Genomic DNA, 15,290 nt, shown 5'->3' with positions numbered 1-15,290 from the left:
GCATTACTTCTGCATAGGCACAGGAATAATATACATATATGTATGTATTATACTGCAACAGGTATTTCCCTACAAATAGCTACATTTAGATGTCAGTAGAGTATTTATGAATCTCAGAAGGCTACATTTGAAATAACAGATATGATACTTTACCATACAAAATAAAAAACTTAACACACCCACATTTAAGGCTACAATAAGAAATTATCTTTTTATCTTGATTGTAATGAAGATTGAGATAAGACATACTGCAAAAGCTTTATCTCTGGTAGCCATATCTGAGTGGCCCAGGTGAATGGCTCCTTACAGGTTCTTGAGAGGTGTATTTAAACAACGCAGACACCACTGTTTGACTGTTAAAATCTACTTTCAGTCGTCTTTTCTTATATTGGTACCACCCCGGTGAACTAGATGCTTAATCTGGGCAATGGAGTGCAGTGAGGCAAGACCATTCTACGAGGTCAGGCCTGCCACAGATGAAAACAGCATCTTCCAGCACGTGGTGCAAAGGTGCATGGAACCACCTCCCACTGCCAGCCCCAGAACCAGATGATTATACTGGTGCATCAACAGCAGTTTCAGAAAGAGGGAAACAGGCGTTACCACTTTCCATCCTCCCTGAGGAAGGGATCATGAGTAAGTCATGCAATGAAGATTCTCTTAAAATCTTCAAGATTACTCAACACTAGAAAGCAATTGTGTTTTTAAAAAGAGATAATTACAGTTATTTGTCTTAAATTCCCATGATTAAAAACAAGTAGGAATAGGTGGCTAACTTTTCTACAGGCCTCAAGATTTTCCTCATCCCCAAACATGCTGCTAATCTCTAAACTTAACATAATGAAAACATCTGTCTGGCATTATAATCAGAAAGATGGACAAGATGCCTTGATCCTACAGACAATCAGGTCTCAGTTCAGGGATAATTCCAAATTGTAGAAATGCTGATCGCACTAGGACAAAAAGCATGTGTTGGAAATTTAGTATGGAGTTAACTGCTTTCCTGAATTAGTATGATAGAACTGCAGTGCTTTTGAATCAGCAGAAAAATTTCCTGAGATTTCACTGAGCCCTGATTCAGGCCCTAATTACTTCCTTCTTGTATTGCTAGAATGAGGATTTCAAACTGCAAATTTTTTGCACTGCAATCAGGCATACAATTAATACTCCAGGAATAAGCATGCCTAGTTTTTAAAGGTTATTCATTGCTTTTCAATAATACAGTAAACTGAAGTCACTTAGCAATTGTTCTGAGTGATTTGAAAATCCATAAATTAATTTCTCTTCTTGAATGCATTGTAAAACACGGCATCAAATAAGTACCTACAATTGATGTTATAATGTGCCATATAATTTGCAAGTATGGTTTTGCATATGTTCTTTGCTAAAAGCATCCCATGGTATTTTCTTACCTGAAATAGCAGAACTGAAATGTTGAAAACAAAGACTTGAAAAAAGAGTTGTAACTGATTGAGCCACCAATAAACACATGCAAAAATGAGTTATTCCAAAATGGAGAAAATGAAAATAGGACCAAGAAAAACAAAGGAAAATGTAAACACAAAAAAGGCACTCAGAGGGCTTCAAAAAAAGCTCATACAAACAATTCTAAAATATTTCTTACCTTCTTCAGTCATTGTGTCATAATATTTTAGGTTTCCATATGATCCAAGCTCTATAACATCACAGTAAAAGACACAAAGATAAGGAACCAGCAGACATTCAAGAAATGTACATGTTTTTGCATGTGCTTCATAAACTGGAACAGTGATTATGCAAAACATTTTCCAGGACAACGAAACACAGATTACAGAAATGGCACTGCTTTCCCCCTCCAAAATTTCACAAGTCATTGACTTTAGCTAAAGTGTTAAACTTGCTAAAGTGAGACGTAGGAGAAGCACTGAAATCTAAAATTTAGCCCTTTCAAGTTTCTTGCCAATTTGGTGCCTTTATATTTGGGAAAAGATAATAAACGGTGAGAGTACCCAAATAGTGGTAATTTTGCAAACTTAGCTCATTTATCATTCCCCAGGTCAGACATTCAAATATGTCTGTATCCAAATTAAACAAAAAAGTCTCAAAACATAATTTTAGGAACTGTTCATAATACAGTGTCCCAAACACTGTTTTGATACCAGTGCTGATATTGACTGGCTTTAGAGGGGCTACTTAATTTAACCACGCCCATGTCACTTGTGAAATCCAAAAAAAAGTTACTTGCCTCATCAGCTGATATGACACCTAAATTAGTTAAATAATTCAATCTATCTGAATATATTGCATTATTAGATTCTATCAGGCCGAAAAAAGAATGGAATGCAGAGGTCTCCAGGTCTGTAGGGCTACTACTATTAGTTTCTGTGTGATAAAATCTTGCATGAGGTCACCCTTTTACTCCAGATGTGGCTTTACACTACTTTTCTTGAAGTGCTTTTTTCTTAATATTTGGCATACATGTTATTGTATGTATGAACACAATAATTTATATAAACCTACAAAACAGGACAATGAAAAATTAATCTCAAGGAGGAATTTGTAAATGGTCTGGCTGAGGAATTTGTGGATGAACACTCGTAATTTTTATGAAAAGTTTTGCAACGGAGTTTCTGAGCATCCAACCTTTGACAGAATGTAACCATTAAAAAGTGGATACTTAACAGTTTGATGACACTTTTTTCTTTGCAAATATTCTTCTTCATATTTATGAAACACCTTAAGCAATTAAATGCAAAAGTGATATTCAATTATTTTGTTTTTCAATGATGCATGATGATTTTTCAACAATCTTTCACAAAGGTGAATTTCAATTGAGACATGGCTATTAGTTTTTAACTGTAAAATACTGTCTTGATATCAAATCTGACACTTTGAGAGATACATTTAAAAATAAAAAAAAAAGAAATCTTACATCATTTGCAAAGATAGAGAATGCCTTATGCCATGTAACTAAAATATACAGGATATTATCACTGGGATTTTTTAGTAAGTATGAGTGGATTGTAGTGATTTTTCATAGGCATATTATAAAGAAACTTACAAGTATTCATATACTCTTGTTAATAAAATGTAGCGTCTTACTTGCCCATAAGTAAGCCCAATAGAATAGGACATTAAGTCTCTCTTAAAGCAAAGAGAAATGTAGTTTAAAGACAGAATTTAATGTATTGTTTTACTGCAATAAAGAATGCATATACTGTTTTGTAAAAATGTCTTGCAACAAAATCTTTGTAGCTGCTAGTACATATAAGCTATTGTTCTACTATCTTAATTTCACTCCTTACCTGGAAAGAGCTCCCAGTAACTTCAGTACAGGAACCCCTATATACAGCATTTGGAGCTACTTGTTGTATTTAATTAGGGCTCAGTATTTGCTGATTCTACAAAGCAGCACCTTTGCTTGTACTTATTCTCACTGATCTTTGCCTTCATGTGTCTGGGGTCTGCTTTGCTAGAACCTGGGCTGAGGCATTCACTGGAGACTGAGGACAGGACTGGAACACACATGCCAGAAAGAGTCTGCCAAAAGGATTGTAAAAGTAAATACAGAAATGGAGGCACGTGGAGAACAAAACGTTGGCTGAGAGGGACTGCATGAATGAAGTTGAGAAGAACATTGCACCACAGCAACAAATTTCAGAATTAACAGAATAGCATGAGGGTTCTGACTCAGCAGATGAAGAAGAAGAGATTTCAGAGGAAACTGACAACAACTGTGAATTATAAATCTCAAAACAAAACACCAAAAATATGGGGTGGCAGCAAGGCAGGACATTTCACACACTGACAATCCCATTTAAATCTATTTACTTCCCATCTGAAGTGAGAGATAAAAGACAAACAGTAGCAAAAAAAGGGTCAATCCGACCTTACAGAGACCAAAAAAGAAGAGAAACAAGGTGATGCATGACAGTGAATGATGCTGGTGATAATCATGTTCCTGGAACTTCAGCAATTCAACACACCAAGGATTATACTAGGTTAATTCCTGCAGTTAGCAAAATTATTTCCAGGAAAACTCCAATCTTGCTGGTGAGATTATGTTCTCCAAAGCTTATAGTCCTGTACCCAGAGTGGAATGCTTTATTCAATCATCAGCACACTGACAATGCACTACAATGATCCCAGAAGACATCAGCTGCATGTATTCACATGTATTATATTTTAGGGTTTTAAGATTACTTAGGTCAGTGCTGCTTGGCATCAAGACAGATCTGCCTCTACACAGTCTGCCTCTAATATATAGTACTTCTGCTGTAAAATTTGGACTAAATCTGCTCTTTGTTTTTGAGTTCTCCTGTTATACCAAGATACATATACCCTCTTTAATATAACTTTGAGTAAACAGAAAATTAAGTACTTTTCAGGAAAAAAATATTGCATTGGAAAAATTTCACAGCTTTAGAAGTAAACTTGTTTGAAATGGAATTGTAAAGGCTACTTGAAAAATTATCCCCAAATCCAATACAATTAAAATTTGACCATTCCGTTTTTGTGAACATGCCATGCAATTCCCATGGTGAGGTCATAGTAGATAGGCTGGATGGCAGCCAGTACCTGCATCCCTGCTTGTCACATGAAACAAAGAGGATGCAGAGATGCAGCTTAACAGCTGATCCCCAACAGCTGATCCCCAACAATTAAGTTACATAGTCATTGAATTAATTTGCTCCCTTCTGCGTATTTTTACACCAGAGCAGAACAGAAGGTTCCTAGTAATCCTGACTGACATTCCTGAAGTATTCCAGCAGCAGTCTTACTACGTACTGTTCTCTACTGTGTTTGTAGGTGTCACACCACATCAAAGCAAACAAAAAAATATTGTTGGTTAATGGGGCTATGTTATTTGTGATTTCAAATTACGTTCATGACACCAAGCACAGCTTCACCAAGAGAAAAGTCCTGCCTGACCAACTCAGTGACCTTCTACGATGGAGGGACTACATCAATGGACAAGAGAAGAGCTACAGATGTCACTTATCTGGACTTCTGTAAGATCCCCTCATGCTCCCTCTCACTGAAATTGGAGAGAGGTGTATCTGTGTTAGTGGGAAGAAATTGACTGGATGGTTGCATCCAGAGGGTAGTGGTCAACTGCTCAGAGTCATGATGGATGCTGGCAATGTGTGGTGTCCCTCTGAGATCTGTATTATTTAATATCTTCATCAACTACATCGACAGGGGAGATCAAGTGCATTCTCAGAAAGTTTGAAGACAACATCCACATCCGAAGGACAGGATGTATTTCAGAGGGACCTGGACAAATGGGAATGGGAGTTTCAAAAGGTTTAACAAGACAAAGTGCAAGATGCTGAACCTGGGCTGGAGCAACCCCTGGTTCCAACACAGGCTGAGGGATGAACAGATGGAGAGCAGCCCTGGGGAGAAGACCTTGGGGGTGCTGGGGGATGAGAGGCTGGACATGCCCCAGCGATGGGCACTCACAGCCCAGAAAGCCAAACGTGTCCTGGGCTGCATCCAAAGCAGCATGGGCAGCAGGGCCAGGGAGGGGATTCTGCCCCTCTGCTCTGCTCTGCTGAGAGCCCACCTGCAGGGCTGCATCAGCTCTGGGGTCACAGCACAGGAAGGACATGGACCTGTTAGAGAGAATCCACAGAAGGGCCTCCAAGATGATTAGCGGGATGGAGCACCTCTCCTATAAAGACAGAATATTTGAGTAGTTCAGCATACGGAAGAAAAGGCTCTGAGAAGACCATAGAGCAGCCTGTCATTTAAAGGGGAACTGCAAAAAAAATTGGGGACAAGCTTTTTAGTAGGAGTTACTGTGGTAGAAAGAACATAGATTCACACTAGACATAAGAAAGGTATTTTTAATATGGAGGATGTTGAAACAATGGCCCAGGTTTTTCAGGGAGGTGAGCCCCATGCCTGGATATATTCAAAGGCAAGATGTACAGGGCTCTGAGCAACCTGACTGGTTGAACATGTCCCTGCTCGTTGCAGAGAGATGATCTTTACATGTCCATTGCAACCAAACTCTTCTGTGATTCTGTTAAATAAGATAGCTAATAACTCAGTTTATTTTACACTCACTAAGTACAGTACATACTGTCTGTGATGAAGTACTCATTTCTGTCTTTTAAGTATATAGCCCCAGGCTGCCATAGAAGAAAAGCAGAACCAATATTGCTCTTCACTCTCCTGCAACTAAGATCTCAGGTACAGACTGCAGCTGACCCAAGTAAGGCTAGAAATGAGCCTGTCAGAGTTTCTAGAACTACTCATAAGCCATACAGCTATTTTAGAGACAGCAACCTGCATTACTAAAGGTGTGTATCCCTTCATGGAAAAGTTAGACTCTCAAATGAAAGAAACTAATTGTGGATTTCTTCAACAGGCATGAGACTCACTTTGCATAAAAAAAGTATTTGTATGAGAATTCATGTCACACTCCTCCAAGTTCATTAAAAGCTTCAAAGCTGATATATCTATTATTTAAAACAAAACTGGTAAAGAAAAATTATTGATGGCAATCCCATAATTTTTAGCACAATTACACGGCTGTATTTACTAGACACTCATTTTCATGACCTCTACAATCATGAAGGTGTCAAAACTTTTTTTATTTGCATTTTTTAAAAAGCAGGCAAAAAAAATGGTCAAAGGAGTTAGAGGAATTAATATGATAACATCAAGGAGCACAAAGATGTCTTTACTGGTTTTTTTCTGTTAGACATCAAGGTTTTGAGAAATTTAATTAGATGATCAGTCTTATCCAAAAAACAGAAAAAGGAGGCCACTTCAAAACTTTTCTAGATAAATTGTAGTGACTGTCCAAACTAAACTGGAATCAAAGTTGAATTTGGTTTCAGCAATGATGTTAGATTAGGAACAAAGATCTGTTGATGTTAAAAACTTGTGAAAGATCTAGTGAAGATTATCATTACAGTTTTATAATTAAAGTCCTAACTTCTAAGAGATCTTTAACAAAAGAAAATGCCTTTTTACTTGCACTACTAGAGGAAAAACACACAAAAAGTTCCAGCAACTGAAGGCTACCAGGAACTGTGAATCTTCCTAAACCTCTTAGCTTCCTTACTGAGTAATTATATTCTATCTGGGATAGACTGGGACAGCTGTGGGAGTTTGTATGTAGTATCACTGCAGAATGCAGAGGAGAGAAAACAAATATTCTTTTGAAAAGCAAAATACTTATTCTCCTACTACATCTGGATAATCAGATGATGTATCCTACATTTTTCACTTGTGGACCTTCCAGCTGCCAGTCCTTCAAAAATAGAGACTTTGCCACTGAGCTGTTTCTGTGGAAAATACAAAAAGATCCCTTTTGGATGTAAGTAATACAGTTAAAAATTGCATTGAATTTCAGAATTACATCTTTACTGCTTATACTACTACCATTACTGCTCTATTAACGGTCCTAAACAAATACAGAAAATAATATAAATTTAGTCTTTCAGGTATTTGGCTATTGGGCAGTACATTGAGAGTAACTAAATAATTTATTACTTTGTGCATCTGAGCTTTAGTAACATATGGTCACCTTTCATCTCTTTAAATTGCAAGCCTTCTATTCCTGTTCTCTCTCCTCATGTGTATTTGCCCTGTTATTTTAATTTTATTTTAGGCAGTTCTGCCCTAAAAATAATTTTATTAGAGTTGTTTGCTTTTATATAATTAGTTTATTTCAACTTGATAAAGTTGAAGTGTGAATAGAAATATAAATAAGAATTTTTACAATCATATCAGCAGAGTTCTGGGCAGCTTAAGATAGTGACAACATCCAAAAGTTAGATCTACCTATTACTCTGCTCCTAGTGCAACATTTAAAATGAAGAGCGAAAATCCACTGTTTTCAGTCCATACCATCTAACAAATCTCCTTGTAGTGACAAATGGAAATTTGTTGGGGCTTTAATTGATATGGGCTGAAGAGCAAATGTTTTTAAGGGGATGGTCAATGACATATGCAATGGAGCAGAAAGTAAACGAAATTACTATTGCATGTCAGACCCAGATTTTGATATTTTTAGGTACTTTTGTTTTGCTTAAATTAAAGAAAAGCATGAAATTGCTTGTTCCTTAGAGCTTTGTTTCTTCCATCATAAGACACCTTTTTCCATCTGCCATCAACTCTTGAAAACAAGTGCCAAACATTCTCTATAATGTAGTAACACCAAAAGACAACCAATACAACAGAATTGACTTGGCCTGGATCGAACACAATTTCTGCTGACGTTAAAGATGGTATTATCTTCCAACAATTTTCAAATATTAATGAAAATGGGAATTTCAAGGTGTGGAAGTGAAAACCTCATTCTGCTGATGATATTGGGAGTTCAGCAACTGATTCTGGATTCAACAACTGGGATCAAGGTTTCCTCGAGTGTCTCTTGGGCCAGACACTGTAGGATCTGGAAACCTACAACTCCAACTGAATAAATTTCAGCTGTTTTGCTTTCCAACATATCCAAGGAGAATAACAGAAAACAGCATGCTTTCCTTTCACTAGCCAGTCACAAAATCCAACCAACCCGTGGATGATGAAGTCAAGCTGTACTAAAGGAAATCTCCCACTTTTCAGTTTCAATGGAAAGCCCCTCGCAGACCCTACTATTCCCTAACCTGTACAGGTTTATCCATTGCTTAAGTTCTTTATTGTTCATATTTTTAACAAAGAAATACAGAGTTAGGAAAAAACTTTAAATGAAACTAAAGCCATTAAGCATGTAAACACATAGTCAGAACAGCTGTACCCTGAGCTGGGATCAGGCTTGTATTTAAATATTCATGTCTTCCTTGCATTCTCTGTAAGAAACCCCAAGAAGAATACACTGTCTGAAGAACAGGGCAAACTGGACAAAATTATGGACAAGAGAAACAAGAATTCTGCCTGCACTGTACAGCCTGAGTAGATTATAGTTAAAACAACAAACAGGGCATGCAGAAGTAAATTGTTGTGAAAACTAACAAAACCAACACAAAGATTACATTTCAGATTCAAAACTAAATTATAAAGGCATCTGAAAATTTTCATTATTTAACTTTTTCCACCTACAAAGATCAATACAGATTTTAAAGGGAGACCTATGCTTCAATTTTATGTAAGTAGAAATCGTCTCAATGAAACTAATGCAACACAAGGCACAATGAGTTGTGCCTTCTCTCTGAGTCTTGGGAACCTCTGAGGATAAGCAGATCTGACACTTACTGATACAGAGCTGGAGAGCATTAACAAAGAGCTGAGTTTTCCCACTGAACTGGCCTTTCTGAGGGAAATCTGCAAGGCTTTCATTGCCCACAAAGTTATGTATAACAAAAAGACAGTGACTTTTTAATATCTGTGGGTAGAATAAAAGTTGCAAGCCCACTCACCCTGTAGTCATGGAAGTGCAGCCTCTGTTACCTAGAAAAAGCAAGACCTACATGCCCAAAGTATGACAAGAATGAAATGGTTCCTGTATGTAAGCTAAATAGATCCACTCAGTAAAATAATTTAGACTTTAAATGTCTACTTTGATCATCACTATATATTTATGATTGACATATTAAAAAATCAGCAGAACCAAAACCTCATAATACAATTCTCTCCACTCGCCCAAGACATCATTTTTCTCTATGCCAAAATCACGTATTTTTATAGACAGGTCAGGTTCCACAGCTCTTACAGTGACATTTATGTCTTCTGTGTGTTACGTACAAGTTTGTAAATACAACTGCTATCCATTCTTCGCTTTGAAGTCCTAAGTGATACTGGAGGAAACAGCTATGATTTCTCTCTTTCTCTTTCTGACAGATATGAACTAGGCTATCTAAAATACTGTCTCTGCCTATTTAAATAGACGTGCCCTTAGCTGCATACAACCCATATGAGTTTCTACTCTACCTATGCTGTTACTGACTCTGGAATTATGGGGTGTTTGATGTTGGAGATGCTTTTAAAATACTCATCTCATCTACATTATCATGGAACCTCAGGTATCTAAGTTAGGAGCACAATTTTGGTGGTCTCTACCCTAGTTGAAATGTAGCGAAAGGTGAAAGAAGACCTTCCTGGAGAATGACGTGCCTCACTGCTTCACCTACCTCATTCAGCTCTTTGAAAACTTCCCCAGGAAAAAGCTTTCTTCTCGCAAATGGCTGCGTGGAGAGTCATTCCACCGAAAGCAAGAAAAGTGCCACTGCAGCAACGGTGACCAGCAGCACCCTTAGGGTGCTCCCCTAGGGAGAGCACTTCCACCAGGTCAAGGAGGATATTTTGCTTCCACCAGTGCTCATGAGACAGAGGTGCGTGCAGGGACTAGGCCCAGGCTCACCAGTATGGAGCAGTCATAGACATACTAGAACCAGTCCAGCACTGGGCCACAAATTATGAGTGGACAGGAACACTTCTCATCAGAGGTGAGGCTGAGAGCTAGGACTGTTCAGCCTGGGGGAAAGCAGGTTTAGGGAGCTCTTATCCCCATGTATAAGCACCTGATGGGACAGAAAGAACAAAAGGGAAAAACGCTTCCCTCAGAAGTGCCCATTGACAGGGGAAGAGTCAATGGAGACAAATGAAAAACCAGAAAATTTAATCCAGACACATATTAGGATGATAAGCAAACACTGAAATGTGTCTCTCAAAAAGACTGCGGAGTCTCCATTTATGAACAATTTCAAATCATGACTGGAAGCTGTCATAGTCAAGCTGCTGAAGCTGATCTTGCTTGAGCAGGGGATTGGACTAGCTGGATTCTGTAATGCAAAACATCCCTTTCAACTTAAATGAGAAAAACCACATCACTTTTGTGAAAGCTAGACACATAAAAAGAGTATAAGGATCTCCCTGACATGACACTACACTTTGCAGGTTAGCTTAATTGTCTTTTTCATTGGTTTCCCACCTTCATATCAGACTGAAATACTGTGGGAAGGAATTAAAGAGAAAACACTGCATTATAATTAATACCGTGTTACTACTGGGATACTACTAATATGTATCCCAGCCTGGCAGGGAGCCCCCATCTTCTCTGGCAGAAATCCCTTGCAAACATTTCAGTCTGCAGCTGAGAGGAGAGACAGAATGGTCTGAGCATCCTGCTCAGAGAACTGTTTTTCCTTGATGGGACATAAGAGCCAAGGACAAGCTGGGTGAGAACAAAGGTGCAAGAAGAGGGATGCTCAGCTTCTTTACAGGCCTTTGGGTATGCCTAAAGGATGCTCAAGAATGATGAAGGATTTAAAGTGGAGATAGTTAATAAAATACAAAATTACTTCTATAAATTTTGTCTAGATTTGCATATTTCTTCATGTTAAATAAAGTACTTTTTGTGCCTGTATAATTCTCAAGATGTATTTCTTTCTTCTCTGGCATGGTACTAGGAAGTGGTGAGGCCACACCTTGAGTGCTGTGTCCAGTTCTGGCCCCTCAGTTTGGGAAGGACCTTGAGACGCTTGAGTGCATCCAGGTGAGGGGTTTGGAACACAAATCCTGTAAAGAATAGCTGTGGGAGCTGGGGATGTTTAGCCTGGAGAAAAGGAAACTCAGGGGTGACCTTGTCACTCTCTACAACTCCCTGAAGAGTCGTTGTGGTCAGGTGGGGTTGGTCTCTTCTCCAGGCAACCACTGACAGAATGAGAGATCACAGTCTTAAGCTGTGCCAGGGGGAGTTTAGGTTAGGAAAAATTTCTTCACTGAAAGCATCATTGGGCACTGGAATCGTCTGCCCAGGGAGGTGGTGGAGTCACTGTTGATGGACGTGTTTAAAAAAGGCTGGAAGTGGCACTCAGTGCCGTGGTTTAGTTGATGAAGAGGCGTTAGGTCATAGGTTGGACTCTATGATCTCAGTGGTCTTTTCTGACCTAGTTCGTTCTGTGATTCTGTGATTCTGCTCTTCTGTGAAGTGCAGTCAAATCCAGCTGCATAACAGAATCAAAGAATGGTTAAGGTTGAAAAAGATTTCTGAGACCCATGTTCTGGAGATGAGGAACGTGGAAGTGCTTATGCTACTACAGCCATGCAGAAGCTGAGCATTACCCATGAGTTGGCGTAAGCAGAGTTGCCTGTCCTTACTCTCTGAGGATATAGCAAATAAACAGCTTCAGGCAAACAACGTTTCCAATGGTACCAATGGTAGTGAGCACAGATGTGATGGTGCATCTCACCTAGGCCATGGGAAGAGTAAGAACATGAGTTTTTTTTGCAAAATGAGACAAAAGCTGGGAGGCTGCTGAGTAACCGTCCAGGCAAAGGCTACCCAGTCTCTGCAGGGTGTCTTTTGGGTGAGCTGACAGTTTCCATGACATCTAAGAAAAGTACCCAAGCAGCAGGAGCAAATGAAGCAGAACAGTTCGTGGTGAATGGAAAAGCTGGAAAATTCTTAAGACCAATATTTAGGAACACAACAGCATCTACCAAGCCATTATAAATAATTCACTACTATGTCAAAAACTTTGAGTATTCTTCTTTATTTTCCTGAGAAGTATGAATGCAGGTTTCCTCTCTTTTTTTGTCAGAACAAAGTACTGTACTTTTCTGTGTTCAGTGAAGGAAGTGACAGAATTGTAAGCTCAGCTTTATGTAACAGAAGGTTACTTCTCTCACCAATAACATGCACCATATTTATATCTTTAAAAAAAAAAGTACAGCTTATAAGATAAACAATTCATTTTCTGCAGAAGTACGTCCTGTAGTTTTCCATTTTAGAAATAGGACTCAAGATGGGAACAGGAGAAAATTGCCAAAGATACCTACTTCTCACTGGGGACTAAGCCATGACAGAGATGTATATCACACCCATTTTCATGCAGAGGATGTCATTTGCGTATGAGTTATAGCCTTGTCACACAGAGCAAGAAAGTCAGCAACTAGCTAAATCCTCACTTGTGGGACATGTTTTGCTGGCCTGTGGCACCTTATCAGCAGGCAGAAAAGGGGTGCTATGACAATGAAAAGATCTCATTCTTCCTGTATCTTGATAAAGCTGTGCAAGAAAAACAATGTAGTCTCAGATGGCTCTAAATCCTCACTTCAGTGCTGGTATCTTCCCTGTTCAACAGAGTAGCTGTAGAAGCCTCCAGAGAGAAAATGCTCCCTCCACTTCTGAAGAAATCATCTTTACAGCAACCTACAGCTTATAGGGAGAAGGCAGGATTACTATTCATGGCACACTTTCATAAAAAATACTTACCATCTTATTCTTGCCCTGCTCCCACTGCAAAACAACAGCCATCTTCTATTAAAAAATGTAAAGAGATCTTTGTAAAACCTACACTTTCCTAACCTGGGAATATCCTTTTCAAAACTAGGGCAAAGGTATCTGAGGTACAGGACTCAGAAGAAAACAGCTACAAATTATCAATGATTGTCAAGATTTATATTCAGGTTGCTTGGATTTTGGATTGGGGTCTGACCAACACAGCAGGTCAGATGATGCCATCCTTATTCATACGGGTAATGTTGTTATGAACAGACCAGCTGGATTGCAAGACTAGCACTTAAGCAGAAGCAAATATGGCATAGGATTTCCTGGGGATTAATGACTGGCTGAGAGTTGATGATAGCCAGAAACACAGGCAGTCATTAATCTTAATCCTCAGGAAATTATGTCTATCAAGGTCATTATTTCTGTAATAAGATAAAAGCAAACAAATACCTAATGTCATACAGATATTTATATTTTTAATGAATTATGATGTCTCAGCTGTAATGTAAAATTCACATCTCATTAACAAACATCCTACACATTCACCTGCTAGAGTGGCTGAACTCTTATCTTCTTAGAAGCTTTATGCTGAGACCAAGATTTTGAAGGGGAGAAGCCTTCCTTGTCTAGACTGTCAAATCCACAGCATGAGCGCACACCTGTCTGAATATAAAGAGCCAAATATCCAGCAGCTCCCACTGATCTCAGATATTACTCATCTGTCAGAGGTGGGCTGAACACCTTGCAAGCCTGCTGATTCTGGAGAGTTTGCAAGTTGGCTTTTACAAGACAGGCACAAGCCATACAAAGCCACATTTATGTGAAAAGGGAAAAGGAAGGACAGGTTCACAAGTGTGTAATAGTATTTTGGGACTGCTCTGTTTATCCACAGTTTTGGAAAGTAAATCTTACTCTCTCATTTAATGTTATCCTACTTGCAATCAAGTGCATTTTTAATATGCTTTCAATTGCGGTAGAGGTTGGTTCTGACTTCACAAATGAATTATTCAGAAGTAAATTTGATGAGCTGGTTTTCTATAAATACACTGAATGTTAATGCAGTAATAATGGTGTGTAGGTCAAGCCGATCTTTAAACAGTCACATGGCCTGTTTATACACTCTATACAGCTTTCCCTACCAAAAGGATACAGATGGGACTTCTTCTCTGTCACCCTTAAAAAATCCACGTAACTCCAAATGACAGTGCATTGTGCCTTCTGATGCCCCCATTTCCCTTGCAATTGTTCAAGGGAATGTAACAGTGAATTTTATTACTGACTTAAAGAGAAAGAAAAGCTGTATCTCTCAGCAGCAGTGCAAAAATTAGAAATGTATCTTCTAAAGGCAATATTTGATCCAGAAGCCCTCAAGAATCAAGCACAGAGCTCCCAAACTTTAGCCACACTTTTCCTGCCACTGAAAACACAGTTGACTTGGCTGTGACAGCCGCAGTGTTGCTGGTGTCTGACTGGGAAGTGATCTGACTAACAGACCCAGCAGTGCAGAAAGACAGCAGGTGCTGAAGGAGCCATCTTATGGGAGAAGGCTGAAAAAAGGTGGGTGCAGGTGAGCGAGATCCAGTATGAGAAAGGCCAAGAAGTAAATGCTAGAGAAATGCAGAAAAAGGAAAGGCAACAAGAAGGAGGAAGATGTCAGGCGTACGCCCGAGTGCAGGGGCTGCCGTGTATATGTTAGCTTTAATAGGCACCTTTCAAACTTTTCTTTTATTTGAGAGTGGCACTTTTTAATGCTCTCATAAGCTGTTCTTTTTCAGCAAATCTAATAAATTCAGCAAATGATGCAATGCTTTTGACCTATTGATCTAAGTCATCATCTGGCAAAAATACTGAGGAAATGTAAGCTGACTAAAGCAAGAATGAAAAATTTTATAACATCTTTCTGCTATTCCTTTGAGTCTGATCTATACTTTCATCAAATTATTTGGAACAAACCCTTTAGCCCCACAGGTCATGCAGCGGGTCCACCATCACTCATTACATGGGTGCAGCAGAGCTAGTTTTCTTTCCTTACACAAAACTCAAAACTGTTGAGTCTTTTTCGTAGAGGAAAGGACATGTAAATTGGAGAGAGCCACATGGGCCAGAGAAGGCACCAGGTACT

The 15,290-nt window shown here is 38.8% G+C and overlaps 1 protein-coding gene across 1 annotated transcript in view; it reads right to left on the bottom strand.

The window, feature by feature from the left end:
* Positions 1–15,290, bottom strand: part of SLC24A2 (solute carrier family 24 member 2) — a 105,590-nt gene that overhangs the window by 31,037 nt on the left and 59,263 nt on the right. The gene's annotated exons all lie outside the window — the stretch shown is intronic.

Source organism: Pyrgilauda ruficollis, unplaced genomic scaffold, assembly GCF_017590135.1.
Source record: "Pyrgilauda ruficollis isolate IOZ18807 unplaced genomic scaffold, ASM1759013v1 scaffold71, whole genome shotgun sequence".
In the NCBI taxonomy this organism is placed as follows: Eukaryota; Metazoa; Chordata; class Aves; order Passeriformes; family Passeridae; genus Pyrgilauda; species Pyrgilauda ruficollis.
This window is presented reverse-complemented; position numbering and strand designations above follow the sequence as displayed.